The 16,164-nt window shown below is 33.7% G+C and overlaps 1 protein-coding gene across 3 annotated transcripts in view; it reads left to right on the forward strand.

Annotated features, from left to right (window-relative positions):
* LOC118185795 (uncharacterized) overlaps window positions 1-16,164 on the forward strand; it is a 346,837-nt gene that overhangs the window by 247,023 nt on the left and 83,650 nt on the right. The window lies entirely within an intron of this gene.

Here is a 16,164-nt window from a genome sequence, read left to right on the forward strand (position 1 = left end):
ACGTTCCGATCGGGCGATTCTTTCCGGCTAATTACCGGTCCCACTCATCAAGTGTTCAGAGAGCAGGCCTCTTGTGTCAAAGAGGCAGACCCTCAAGCCCTGATGGGAACACGCGATTTTTCCATTCGTCTGATTTTTCAGTCAAACGCTTCCCCCACCGCCGTTTTCCTATCCGCGCTTTCGAGTTGTGAGGATAGGGTCGCAGTCTTTTTGCAATTTGTTTTTAGTTTCTGAATGTCACTTTTATCACTCGCATGTCTCGTAATTTCCAGGTAGTATAACGAGGTGGCATTTAACACGACTACCGCTTTAAAATTATGTTTCCTGCTTTAAAATGGATGCTCTTCTACCTTTGCATTTGAGTAGCCCTGTCGTATCCTAATGAGATTTTCATTTACCTTGCCATCTTGAGAAGTCTGAGAAATCTGATTCACCTTTTACTGTAACTAGAAATTAATATTTCAGATGTTAGGGGTTAAAAATAAATTGCCAATGCTTTGAAGTAATAAATGTTTTCTTGTATAGAGTTTAGATGTAGTGAGTATTTTATATTTTAGTTTTATGACTTTCAGATTACTTATAGATAGCATTTAGACTGATGTCTTTTATTAATTTTTTATTTATTTATTTTTACATGTAATGTAATTTTTAGTGTACTGATAGGTTAATACTATTTCAGGATTTAAGTAACTAAAAATAATATTTACATCCGTATTTGAAAATTAAAAAAATATATTAATTCGTTACCATCTGAAAGCGTAAAGAAACAAAGTAGTGAAAATGTAATTTTCATCAAAGCTATATCGTGCGTAGTTTTTACGACTCTTGGGATTCTGACTTGACCCAATTTTTGAATATAAATGCACATCTGCTTAACAACATCAACCGCCTCTTGCGTTGATGCAACTAAAATAACAGTCAAATTCAAATTTGAAAAGTGGACTCGTAGTCAAAGACTGCACTATTAAAGAAAGTTCGCGCAAAACTCTAACTGCGTAACAGTTTAAATGTCGGCAGCACATAACGCAAAGCCGAATAATTACAAATTCATAAGAGACGGCAGAATTCAAGTGAGGTGGCTTTGAGAAGTAGAAACACACTTTGTCTTCGAATTCAAAAACCTCAACTGAAATATTTTTAAAATCCTTTACATTTCTGGTGAGGAAACGAAAAAGAGTATTAGCATTAAAGACTGATATTATAAATAACTGGTTCGTTTCAAATAATAATCCTACAACTCTAAAAGGCAATTCCGAAATGTTTAAAGATCTATTGATTGGTTTGAGAAAATGACGTTAGGTAGGAAGAATAAGATCTCTAAATCTGGAAGCAATGCTATGAGCAATATTATAGGTACCCCAATACTGCAAGCACATTTCTATATGATGTTCTTGTAACCAAGCCATTAGGATAATATAGTCCTGCCGAGCGTCTATTTGCATGTCCTTTCTCTAATGAGGAACAAAATTATGTTCGGTCCAAATTATAAGTTTTTATTCATTTAAGATCCAATCTGGATGTACTCTGCTCCACTGTAATCGAAATTTTTCAGTGAGATCCGTAAGGAGAAGTTTACGTTTTTCATAAATAAGTAACTTGCAATGTTCCCAATGAAATGTTCCGCTTGAAATGAGATTTCGACTCACCATTGATTTGGCTAATATTTTATAATTAAAATAAATTAATATAAATAATTATATAAATAATTAATATAAATTAATATAAATAATTTCGGCTAATATTCCACTGCTGTGCAAATACGTTTGCTGCGATTCCTAATATTGAAAGAACATTCTCATAACTAACTTTCGTATTCACAGTTTCCACGACTAGAAGCAATGTATTTTTCGTTTCGACAGAGTGCCATAAATTTGAGAACTATTCTTCGTGACATATCATGACTTTAAAATGTCCTTGCTAGATGTGTACCAATTTCTATGCCTTTACAGGGAATCACTATGATGTTTAATTTTTTTTTTCATTAGCATTACGTAACGGGAAATGAATTTGTGATTGCGACATGAAAAGCAGTTTCCGTACTCATCCTTGTATGTTTTGCACATCGCAAGTTATGTCGCATTAGAGTCTTTTGCATACGCACTCCTCTTCTTCACTTAAGTATGTCTGTTTCTTTATCCTACCAAATATTGGTACATGCTTTCTCGGATAACGTTATGCATCTCTTTCTTTTGGTTTTCAAGAAAGAAATGAGAACTAAGGATTTGTACATGCAATAGCAGTTGAATATTAGTTTTAAACTTAACATTTTTCTTTTCTGAAAGTAGGAAGATATAAAAACTAAAATGATGCGAAATATAAATAATATTTTCAGAACTAAAAAGCGAAATTTCAATGATTAAAAAAAATCTCCAACAGATAATTTCGATGGTTATAAAATATTGCTAGATGAACCTATTTTCATATGGAAACATTTCTCCGATGAGGGCACAGTGAGTTTAGAAAGATCAGGTAGTAGACTAAATGTTTAGATAAATTATAAGTATCAGGGCGCAATGAGGTAAAATTTTAGATGGGATCATGATCTAAAATGTAAGTGGTAACTCTGGTAATGTAAATGAGACTAAATACTTTAAAGGGCTGCTAATTGCGAAAAGATTATACCATGCAATAAAATATCAAACATGAAAAATATTTTAGATTTAAAATTAATTTTATATGAATAAGACTAAATAAAAAGAATAAATTGCATTAAATCTTTCTATTAAAACCTATGTATGCATCCATTAAAGTCGCTTCATTAAAATAATCTACGTATCTGTTAAAATATATGTGTAAGTAAAGAAAAATAAGTTGCATTAAATCTTTCAATTAAAGTACCTTGATTTTCATGCAAAAAAAAAAAAAAAAAAAAAAAAAAAAAAAAAGGTAGGATGGCAACTTTGTGTAACGTCCGTAAGATCTGCCTTGATACCTATGGAGATTACAACGGAGTATGCATATCTATTTCTTTCGCACAGATTAAGGATTACGCAGTGTAAGTGGAAGATAATGATATTATCTCGATAATTGAAATTGCAGTCAATTTGCCATTTTTTATCTCATTACTCTTCAGTAATTAGCAGATGAGTTTCTCTTAATTTTATTCTTTTACTTTCGGTAGCAAAGAAAGAATGAGAGAGAACGCAGCTTTACTGACAAATCGTTTTCGCATTTTAGAAGATTTATTTCCTCCTTGTTCCACATAGGTCGCTGGAAGATTACTTTCGTCAGCAAGGCTATACATGTTTCCTTCATCGTTTAATTCTAAATCATCAGTTATATTTTCTTCTGCTTCATTCCTTTTTAATAACACACGCATTTGTTTCTGTTGCTATTTAATTTATCTTTAAGAAAATGTTGTTACCACATTCAATGATTAAAATAATAAAATTCGTTAATAAGTATTTTTTGTCTGTAGACGATGCTAGACGAACCTACATCATCTAAATCCTAAACGAATCTATATGGTCTAGATGCTCAACAGTCAGTAGATATAGTTTAATGTATTAATATTATATGCAAATACACAGAAATAATTTAAAACCTACATAAAAATAAAGATAATACGATAAAATAAAGATAATACGTAAAGATAATTTAAAAATCAATTTTGCATTTTACCAGATCCCACTGAATCAGCTGAGAATAAATCATTTGATTTGATTCGTAAAACTATCAGGTTCAATGTTTCTTCTAACCTTCTTCGGAAACATACAAGGACCTGACTAGGAACAGAGAGCTTACTAAAGCTATGTTCACTAATTGTAGTTAGTAGACAGGATACAGACGAAGGGTATACAAAACCCTTTATTTTTTCTTTATATACAATGACTTCCGTACTTCGGAATACAATGACCCTCCACTCGGGGTCTAACGTAAAAGATATCAAAATAAAACTAAACTCTAATTTAACTTTAGAATAAGATTGGCCTTATAATAACAGGAAGCGTATGTAGCACAGAGACTGTGAACACTACAATACGTTTAATTTATCAAGAGGATTTAATACCTCTGGCCTGGAAGGCAAATAGCAACTGCGTAACTTTTAAGGTAAGCGGCCTGCTTCGAACTCACTGCTTCCTCTCTCTTTCGCTTGGCAAAAAGGCCACACTTAAATACTTGGCGTTCGCCAGACAAACTTTGCATAAAATCCTTCACGCTTATAATTCTGGCCGGAAGTAGAAAATAAGAAGTGATAGTAAAGATTTAAAATAAAATAAACGTTAGTAAAACTTAAGATCCTTACATACTTCCCGCCAGAGTTAATTAGTTTGAAACTGAGGTCTAAAACGACCTTGTTGAAAACTTTTAGCTCTAGAAACTAACGCGAGGCCAACCTTTTACAAAAAATGCTTCGCTAGAAACTAGAAAATTTAAAAGAAAGAAATTTGTTACAATAGCAGCTCCCAGGATCTACAACAATCTTTTTTTTTTTCATCTGTACTGCATCTAACCAGGAGCTTTATTCAATTCTGGTTCCTTCCAGAGATCTGGAAGGAAAACTAGTTTAATGAAATGTTACAGAATGACATTGCAAATAACATATAGAATATACTTCTCTTAACATTCTTATTTCATTCATGACTATTTTAATTATCTCTCCCCGTGCTCTCTGACATGTGTTGTAAAAGAACACCAAACACGAATGTGTTTCTGTCTACGTGTGCCACACTTCCTCCTACAATCAAAACACTAACGTGTTAAAATTCAACATAACGAGACCTCTTAACACACCCTACTTTCAACTCTAAACCCTGAGGTACTATTCTAAAAGTGGCTAACTCTAAAGTGTAGCGTCAGAGAGCCTAACTACATCATTCAACCTTTACCACATATTCGTCATGATTTTAATCTTTACAGTCACACGAATAACAAATTTTTAACATTACTTTCACTTTTACCATATCACGGTATTTCTTAACATTTAAAATAACAGTTCACATGTATATAAGAACATATCAACATGCCGTTAATTTTACACATTTGAAAACATACATTAGTAGTACATTGTTAACTTCTATTCTTTTCAAAGCAAGTGCCAATTCTTTCTACATTGAAATAATACTACATTTCAAAAAGTCTTTCAGACTAAAACTTCTTTCTTGCTAGAATGTTTTAAATAAAATTTATACAATAACTTTTTACAATATTTAAGTCTATACACAACGCTATTATACATCAACTTTAGTTTTACGCGCGAGTAATTGAAAAACATAATAAGAAAATCGGTCATAACTCATTTCTCGCCCTTTTGGCGATAAAGGTAGACCTCGCATGAGGTAAAACTTCTTGAAATCTGCCACTTGCAGTAAGAATGAAAGATTAACTTAAGTTTGCAAAGTAACATAAAATTTTACTTATCTTTGTAATATTCGGACATCCTTTTCTGGGCCCAGTCTTTAAAGGTATAGCAGATAGTAGCTTGGTTGATCCTCCTTCTTGTACGGGCTCGCCCTTCAGTGCTTTCCTCTGGAAGCTTCCGTTTTTCACCAGTACGGCCACCCTTAAACACCTTCCTTTTGTCCTCTGCTTGTGGTCTTGGCCGTTTGAAGGCAGCTGGTCTTGGTGGAACCGGGAAACTTCTGTCGTGATTCTGCTTGGACCTCGTTGTTGGCCGTTCAAATTTTTCTTGTACTTTTTCCTCCGCCGCTGATGGCCCTTCCGCAGTTCGGCGACTTTGCTGCGGAGAGTTCTGTCGGATGAGTCGATCTTCCGTTTTAAAGCCGGGTTATAGTTGTCGTCATTTCTCCTGGTCCTCTTCACATACGTCGTCCTTCTCCCTTCTTCATTCTGGGGGTGTTCGTGAACTCTGTTTTCTGGACGGTGGAACGGCTTCTTTTTCTTTTTACCTTCAATTTTTCCGCGGGGCAATTTTCTTTTCACTTGCTTCTGTCTCTCATTGGCTTGCCCTTGTACTTGTCGTTTTCCCACCTCTGGAACTTGTACCTGCGGTGTCTGCCGTGCCGGATCCTGCAAAAGATCTGAAAAGATTTGCATTTTATTACGATCGAAGTAGGGCTTAATTTGATCAATATTTGCGGAACAGATTTCACCATTTCTGGCCTTTAACACTACAACAGCGTGAGTTATTTTTTCTATAACATATGGTCCTTCAAATCGTGGAAAAAATTTGGCAGTTTTATCTTCTGGTGCTGAAGAAAGTGAATGCTTAATTTTTAGTACTTCATCCCCTACTTTATAAGTTACTCCCCGTCGTTTCAAGTCATAATACAATTTTTGTTTTCTCTGTGCTACTTCAGTATTCTTCTTTGCCTCCTTAATTAGTTTTTCTATATCACCCATTTTAAATTCTGGGGCTCTTTGTTGCACATAAAATAATTTATCTAACGGTGTTATAATCTTTCTGCCTAGAAATAACTCAGCAGGAGTTTTTCCCGTTGTATCATGTTTTGCGGTCCTAAGGGCGAAAGCAAATTCATTGACATAGTTATCCCAGCTTTTATGAAAATTTTTAACATAACTACGGATAATTTTCACTATATTTCTGTTGACCCGTTCCGCTATATTTGATTGCGGCCGATACGGGACCATTTTTAAATGACGTATGCCCAGTTTTTTGCACATGTCTTCAAATATATTACTTACAAATTGAGGACCATTATCCGATATAACTTTTAGGGGCGCCCCGTATTTTAAAATATATTTATTTAAAATAGAATCAGTAACTAATTTCGCGGAGGCTCGTTTTAAAGGAAAAAATTTCGGTCCATTTACTAAAATGATCAACCATAACAAGGAGATAGCGACTTTTATTTAACTGACTTTTTGGGAAAGGGCCCAATAAATCGATGCCAATTATTTCATTGGGAAATTCGGATTTAATACTATTTAGAAACCCGGCCGGGCGGAAATTAATATAATTAACGGCTTGACATGTTGGGCAGGACTGGACATACGCCCTTGTTAACTTTTGCAGTTCAGGAAAGTAGACTGCCTCGCGTACGCGTTGGATAGTTTTTCGAATACCAGCATGAGAAGCTAAAGGGCTGTCATGGAGCTCTTGCAGGATATTTAATCTAAGACTAGCTGGGATAACAGGTCGAAATTCGTTGTTGGAATTCGTAGTTTTTGTATAAAATAATAGACCATCTATTAGTTCGTAATGGGCCGCCCTATTTCTTATCGCCACAATATCTTGGTGGCTAAAATTTTCAGGATCCTTCAAATACTCATAAATACTTCCAAACTCAGGATCCTTACCCAGTTCGGTTATTACAGTTTCTCGGGAATTTATTGTACACGCTGTAAGCACTGCAACTTTTACGGTATTACCCTGTTCGTCTAATTTAATTCGTGATAGGGCATCTGCTACGATATTTTCCTTTCCGGGGGTATGCTTGATTACCAGATTATATTCTTGCAGCTTGAGTGCCCATCTTATTAACCTTGGGGATAAATTTTTCCCTGAGTACAATCTAGTTACCGCCGCATGATCAGAATATACTGTTATCGGCGCCTTTCCAAAATAGACTCGGAACTTTTGCACTGCTAACAGAACTGCAAGTGCCTCTCTCTCGGTCGCGGAATAGTTTCTTTGTGTTTGATTTAAAGTTCGGGTAAAAAATGCCACGGGCTGCTGATTTTGCGAAAGTACCGCTCCTACCGCATAATCCGAAGCATCCGCTGAAATTTCTAAATTTTCATCCTTTTCAGGAAATTTCAACACAGGGGCTTGCGTTAATGCTTGTTTTAATTTTTCGAAAGCACTATTGGCTTCGGCCGTCCACGAGAATCTTGCCTTTTTCCTTTTTAATTTTAACAATGGCTCAGCGATAGCCGCAAAATCTTTTATAAAGGACCTATAATATGAACAAAGTCCTAGAAAAGAAGAGAGCTTCTTTGCCGTGTTTGGAGTCGGATACTTTTGTACAGCGATTATTTTTGATTCATCTGTCTCTATCCCTTTTTGCGATATTTTGTAACCTAAATATTTTAATTCAGGGGCTGCAAATTTGCACTTTTCGACATTAACTTTTAGACCGGCCTCATTTAATAAAGAAAACACCTGTCTTAAATCCTGTATATGTTGGTCGAGATTATCACTAGTAATAATGATATCGTCTAAATAGATAAATGTGGACTTTCCAAGAACAGGTCTTAACACAATGTCCATGCATCGCTGAAATGTTGCTGGGGCCCCAGAAAGGCCAAACGGCATACGCAAAAATGCATAAGTGCCAGACTTGGTTATAAAAGCAGTCTTAGGCACGTCCTCAGGCCTGACCCCTATTTGAAAATAACGATTCGTTAAGTCTAAAGTCGTCATAAATTTGGTTGATTTTATGTTCCTTAAAATTTCTTCTATAATCGGTAACGGATATACCGGATATTTCGTTATGGAATTTAATTTACGGTAATCAATAGCGAATCTCCACCTTTTTGGATGCTCCAAAGGATAATCATTATTTTTCTTACATAAAACCACCGGGCTAGCATAACTACTTGAGATGGGCGCTATGATCTTTTTACGTAGCATATCGGTAATATGCCATTCTATAATTTTTTCCTTATTCTTATCATACCGGTATGGTTTTTGACGAACCGGCAATGCATCTCCGGTGTCAATACTATGGTTAGTAACCTGAGTAAATCCTGGAATATCACTAAATAAGGAAGCAAATTCACTTACCACTTGTCGGATTCTATCTTGCTCGTCATTAGGCAGGTGGTCAAGATTTAACCTTGGCGGTTCAACCTTTTCTACACGCACTGGTTTCATTGTCAGACTAAGGGACGCTTCATTAAAATCCAGTGTAGCTTGTGCGTCTGAAAGAAAGTCTATTCCTAGGATTAAATGTGCTTGCAAATTCTTTACTATAAAAAACATCACCTTTACTTGTTCGTCCTTGATACGGATATATACTTGTACTTTACCTACGCACTTACATTCTTTTCCTTGCGCCGCTAATACTGTCGTATTATCCGCATTATATATGCGGTATTTGCGAAAATACTTTCTAAAAGTATAATATACTTTCTAAAAAAATACTTTCTAAAAAAGACTTCTGCCACACAGGAACACTGCGCGCCGGTATCCAGGAGTGCGGTGGCCGGGATATTATTCACCAAGACTTCAATCTTCGGAAGAGTCAAATTTTTCACCATTCCTGTATTTAACTTGTAGGAAGAGGGGTTTTCGTGGCCTTCGGATTTCCGCACCCTCTCGTCAGCAGAAATCCGTTTTAGTTTAAATTATTTTTCCTTTCGGTGCTTTCCTTCTTTCTCCACTGGCCTTGAGACTTTTTTCCTGGGTTGCTATTGAACTGTCGACGTTCGCCGGCTGTTTTTGAATGCTCGGGTTTCCTTGCCCACTGATTCGCTTTTTCTCCGTAGCCATGTGCTTGAGTTTGCTGTAGTCTTGGCGTACCAAATTGGTTTCGCTGTTGATATTGGCGTCTTCTTTCGACGTCCGCCGTTCTTCTACTTTCAAACTGGATTGCTAGCTCAAATAACTTTTCCAGTGTAGTCGGATTTCGTAATTCAATAAAGTCTTGCACTTGGGGTAGTAACCTCGGCAAAATCACTTCAATTATTTCAGGATCCGGACGGTTTCCATACAAGAGCTTGAAAACGTGAATTTTTCTTAAAATAAAGCTCGAGAGGTTTTCCATTCTTTGTTGATATATACTGAAAAGTTCTGTTTCTAATTTCGCACGATCCCTTACAACAGGGAAGGCTTTTAGTAGGGCAGTCTTGAAATTTTCGTAAGTATAGGTGGGACTTCCTGCTTGACCCAAGAGACTTCTGCCGATACATTTGAACCAGTTAAGCGCTTGGCCCCTCAAAGCGCTGGTAGCTAAGGTAACTTTCTGAAACTCGTGCACGGGGTAGAGCATGAAGTGGTCATCCAATTTTTCCAAAAAACTGGTTACCGGTGAGTTTCCGTTAAATGTTGCTTCTGGTTTCATCGAAGCGCGCATGGTCTGGACGATGTACCCAAATCCTTCCAGGGCGGCAGCTGGCATTTCTGGATTCTGAGCCGTTTCTGCAGGCAGCACAGGTTCTTGAAACTCGGCCATGGTTATTCTTCTTCGTCGGGCGCCACTATCAGGTTCAATGTTTCTTCTAACCTTCTTCGGAAACATACAAGGACCTGACTAGGAACAGAGAGCTTACTAAAGCTATGTTCACTAATTGTAGTTAGTAGACAGGATACAGACGAAGGGTATACAAAACCCTTTATTTTTTCTTTATATACAATGACTTCCGTACTTCGGAATACAATGACCCTCCACTCGGGGTCTAACGTAAAAGATATCAAAATAAAACTAAACTCTAATTTAACTTTAGAATAAGATTGGCCTTATAATAACAGGAAGCGTATGTAGCACAGAGACTGTGAACACTACAATACGTTTAATTTATCAAGAGGATTAATACCTCTGGCCTGGAAGGCAAATAGCAACTGCGTAACTTTTAAGGTAAGCGGCCTGCTTCGAACTCACTGCTTCCTCTCTCTTTCGCTTGGCAAAAAGGCCACACTTAAATACTTGGCGTTCGCCAGACAAACTTTGCATAAAATCCTTCACGCTTATAATTCTGGCCGGAAGTAGAAAATAAGAAGTGATAGTAAAGATTTAAAATAAAATAAACGTTAGTAAAACTTAAGATCCTTACAAAACTAACTCTAAAGAATAGATTCCATGCCAGTTCGTAAATGTCATGTGATCAGAAAGGAGATTAAATGCGTCCTATTTAAATCCTCTGTCTTCCTTCCCCCCCCCTTTTTTTCATTTTTTTTTTTTTTTTGATAGCTTATGCACTATTCCCGAGAAATTATTTTTCTATGCCTGAAAACAAACTGTATATGCTATGAAACAAAATGTTATATCTCAAAATGAAATTTTTAGTGAAAGCTTGGTAGCAAAGCGTTTGATGAATTTTAATATAAACAATAAAATAGTTTCAGTTTTGAAGGTAAACGGAGAAATTATATGTACTTAAGAACGCAAGGCTTATCAGGATAAATGTGTTAACTTATTCTTGATGCGGGAATCAAGATATACTAAAACAATTTGGCATCGTATTTTTATTTCTTTGCAATAGTTTATCGCAAAGCAACGAGTTTTGATTAGTTTAATTTAGCTATTCTACTCTTTTATTTAAAAAATGTACACAGAAAGGGGTTATTATTTCAAAACGAGCTAAGTATTAAAAATAATTCTCAAATACATATCTGTAACACTTAACATACATATAAGTACTTACAAAACAAACTAATACCCACAACTCCATATATATATATAATTATCACAAACATATTTTTAAAACAAAATTGAAAATATCCCAATATTATTTCTGCTCAATATGTTGCTGAAAAATTAATCAGTTGTAGATGAAATAGTAAGAAATTTAGAACCAAAACCACGAAGACGTGAAAGAAAGGAAATTTAAAACCAGTAAAATCCTTAAAGCTTTCAATAAAAATTTTAAAAAGAACCCCATCAACTCAGTGTTTTTAAACCAGAAGAAATCCTGAAAGCAAACAAAACAAAACAAAAAAAAAAATACATATGAAAGGAAAAGGAACAAATTAAAATCTGATTCAACGTTATCAAGAAGAGGTAGATAAGATTCAATCGAATCCCATTTCCTAGAAAAAGCTACTGTTCATCCAAAATTAGCTGATGAACCAATCTGAATTATTTAATTACAATTCAGCATTCGAAAATTCTGAATGCCACCTCTACACAGACGTTTCCTTTCATATGAAATAAAAGTACACAAAAACAAATATAAATTAAACAAATTCAATGCCTAATAAAACAAAAGTAAAACATATAGTATTTACTAATATGAAAATTCAAATTATTCAGATTAAAACGTAATAATTTATCAAATGTGTTTGTAATTAACTGAGAGCAAATATTTTTACCAATTTAATAAAAGTTTGAACTTACTATGGGTAGAACAAAAGACGGCTATTCAAAAGGGAAAAGTGAGCTAATGGTTGCTTATTTGGTGCTACTGACGTTACAAATTGGCGATAGAAAGTTTGAAATCTGATTTTGCTGGTGTTAAATTTCATTTTTTTCATGGCTTTGTGGTTTTGGTTCTAAATTTCATAGTACTTATAATTTATATATATAAGCTTTCTAATTTATATATATGTTATATACATACACTGTCAATCCGAAACAGGCTGATTTATTTACTTCTTTTGTTGCACCACCCCCCTGACGACGATGTGACGAAGAATGTAAATAATCTTTTACTTTGTAGTTCCTTTGTAGTTTTGTAGTTATCGATTTTATTTCTAATGGTTTGTTCTGAGTGGAATATGGGATGAATTTAAATGTTTTATTTTAAATATACATTTATAATGTACACTTAAATGTAGCAATATTTATTGCCTAGATTTTGATCCACAATCAATAGCAAACGTAGCACTCGAGGTATGTTAAATATTAATTTTTATTTCAATTGACGTTTCTTGTCACTTTTCACTTAGACTATAATCGCACCTATTTACGGAATACTTATATTCTTAGTATTGTTCTGATAGTAAGAAACCAGTAGGGCAACAAAAATAGAGGCAAAGTACGTATTTATCCAGTATGGCAGCTTATTCAAAGGAAGGTTTCGGTTCGAATTGGTTACGTCATCATCGTTAAGTAAAAGTCATGTGAAATGGATTAATCTAGAAATGATGTAGTCCAGAAAAATCTAGTATTATTTTTAGAGTGGAGATTAAAATGAGGAATTAAGGGTTTATATATATTTACCTTACATATTAAAGACTTTTTAGGAGATAAATTACTAAAGCAAGAGAAACATAATTTAAAAAATACAAATCATAGAATTTTGACAAAATAACTATTCAAATAATTGCAAAATTTAAACTTTGATAATATTTTAGAGTCCTGTTAAAGTTTTAATTTCAAATTCTTTGTGTTTTATAGTACACATAATTGTATTTACTGTAGTTGTATATGACATTTCAAGAATTTTCACATATGACAGTTATAAAATTTTACACACCCATTACTTATTTTGAATAAGCACAACAGATTTCAAAATTCCGAAACATAACTAATTTTCATTATTATAATATGCATTTTCACAACATTTGTAATGGTATTACTGAAACTGTGGTTATTATTATTAATATATTTCTAATTTTCTTATTTTACACTATTCCAAGATCCCACAGCTTTCTCAAACACTACAAGCATACCCATCTACTGGATATATCCACATTAACTGACCAATGTATTAATTCATAAGTGGTTAATGGATGCTCTGGCAGTTCATTATGTATAAAACAACAAATATGCAACTAAATTTCCTTATGTGAAAATAAAAATAAAAAAAGGCCTTTTTTCCACAAGGGTGGGGCCTTCAAATTTTAAATTGTTTGCGCAGGGTGAAAGGAACAATTATAAGAGTTAAAACAGCCACTGGTTTTGAACCAGTACTTCCTCAACATACTCTATCTTTACATATAATTATTTATCAATTATACTTTATACAATTATTAAATATAACATTCACTTACATAGCTTTAAATTAATATTACTTTTCATTATATTAGTCATGTAAACTATCACAGTCATTCGATTTCTTAAATTTTTTGCGTTTTTATAGTCATTATAATAACATTTTATATTAAAACATTTCATACTTCCTACGTTATATTTAAAACACGAATTTTATATCCATTTTCTGTACCATTTCTTCAAAATTACCTAATTAATTTTTTCCCTTTTTAACGATGATTATTAAATTCTTAAAGCAATTCAAAGTTTTTTTTTTTAAATTGTAACTCAAAAATATAATTTATTAATACAATAATCGTTAATACTGTTCCTTAAATTAAATGAATATAAATCTCTAAACTCGCTGTTTAATTTATATTAAACATCGAATTCATTTATATAATTTTTTTGTCAAAGTAAAGAATAATTGATTTAAATTCGATGAATGTTTAATTGTTAGTAATTAAGACATTTCTGAATGTAGATTCACTGTAAATAGTTCGATAGTAACTTTATAACGACAAAAACTTTATAACTCACCCTTTTCATTCTGCCTCTTTCGCCGCCCAGACGGGAAATTGGTTAGTGACTCTCACTGCCGTATCTAAGGGCCCGGGTTCGAACCTCGGAGAAAGCATGGATATATACTGTCTCTCTCTTTATAGGAGGCAACGACTGTTCACCCATTATGTTGCCTCCGTAATAAAGTGACCACTGCTCCAGACCTTAGTAGTGACCAACGCCAATAATGGCCAGTGCGTGCCACCGGAGAGGGGAAAAAAAAAAAAAAAATATGTCTCTTCCTTCTGCAGTGTTAGATTTGATAACTTTTTAATTTTTACCCTAGAGAAGGCTGTATTCACTTTACATTCAGCGTGTGCAAACTGAGACCGTAGAAATAAGGGCTTACTTCGGATTCCATCTAGTCATTTATCCATACTTGCTTACGTAGAAATTGTACTTCAATAAGCCTCTAAAATAAGCCAGTATGCAATCATTTATGGCAACGATTATTGAAGTATTTGAGTTTTTTCTTTGAAATAGCTTTCGTTTATAAAAAAATTAAACGAAATTATTTGTTTGAATTTGTACAACCTATACCTGCTTTTGTGTCTTTAGAGCTTCCCCCCCCTCCCCCCCCAAAAAAGAGAAAGAAGATTTAAACAGTAGACTTTACTACCGATTTTTTTAAAATAAATCATTGGTAATCATGCAAGTTGGGGCTTTACGTATAATCCAGCGGTAAAACAGTAATCATCTGCACGAAAAAGACAAAATGCGACTCGTCTAAAGAAAATTCGCTTTCAAAAGCTTCGAGTAAAACATTTTGTTTATTTATTTATTTACATCAGGAAGTAGTTCAGGAGAAAAATTCTGCCCTAAATGAAGGTGGGAGAAAAGAGAAACAAACGACTTTTAAGAAAATTTATCGCGTTAGGCTAGAAAGCATTCAGTTGAGTAACTAATTTTGTTATATAATTTCACGCAATTCAGTTTATTGTCAAATGTTTCATTGAAGAAAAAATATAAAGTTACTTTATCATCCCTTTGTGGGGGGGGGGGGGGATGTTCAAATGTAAAATTTTGAAAAGTATTATATTGTATGCACGTGCACGTGTGTGTATGTAAAATTTATATTGCTTGTTTACAGTTTAAATGCTTCAGGTAAATAATGTGGGACTATAATTAATTTATTACGCTTCAAATTTAAATAGATACCTAATATTCATTTATTACTCACGTACGTATATACTTCATAACTATACAAGATTCCTGTGTATTTTCTCTTGATTCAAATTAATTAAAATAAATTACTCTTCTTCATTTACCATGGAGGTCATATAGTATACTACGAAAGAAATGAATATTTTAATAATTCACTCTGCACTTTCAAGATAAAATAAATGGAAATATAACCTTACATTAAAAGATGCACTTTAGTAATATTGATAATAATTACTCTGACGAGATATAAGTGCTTAAATTTAAAACGCTTGTATTTAATCTGTCTTAAAACTATACACATACTATCAATTTATTTGTTTGATTTCTTTTTTTATTTATCTTGCAAAAACATCTCATTTTCATCTTATGAAATTAGTTGCCCTTCATTGCAAAGGAAAAAATAAATTACTTAGCTTAAATTGTTATTTTAAGTCAAGTGAAAAAATATATGGATTTTATAATGCTGAAGCGCATCCAGTAATCTTATTATTAATGAAATGACTATAGCCTGAATAAATAATTCCCATTAGTGAATTATGTGCAAACAATATGTTTTCCTAAAACACAAAAAATAAACCAAAGCAAGCGAAATAGAAATGAGTGTCGAAGTTAAAATAAATATAAAAATACCAACAAAATATTGTCCAATCTGTCAAATGAGAAACTACAGCCTTCTTTAGAGCACAGCCCTATTATTACGCCGAACGAAGGGGAGCTGTTATTTCAGAACTTGCTGATTAATTTCAGTTACACCGTTCAGGTCCTTTCTCTTGCAGTTCTGTACTGAATAAATCCCGCCTCGTGAAACGCATTATTCGATATTTCCCCTGGCTTGTTCTGGCAGGAAGTAATTAAGAAAATTCTGCAAAAGATTTTTTGCTGTTTTATTTTATGCTCATAATTCAAAATTTATTTTGACTTGCTAATAAAGCTAGTTATT

Source organism: Stegodyphus dumicola, chromosome X1, assembly GCF_044657685.1.
Source record: "Stegodyphus dumicola isolate Sdum_Otavi_A_Nest chromosome X1, ASM4465768v1".
Lineage (NCBI taxonomy): Eukaryota > Metazoa > Arthropoda > Arachnida > Araneae > Eresidae > Stegodyphus > Stegodyphus dumicola.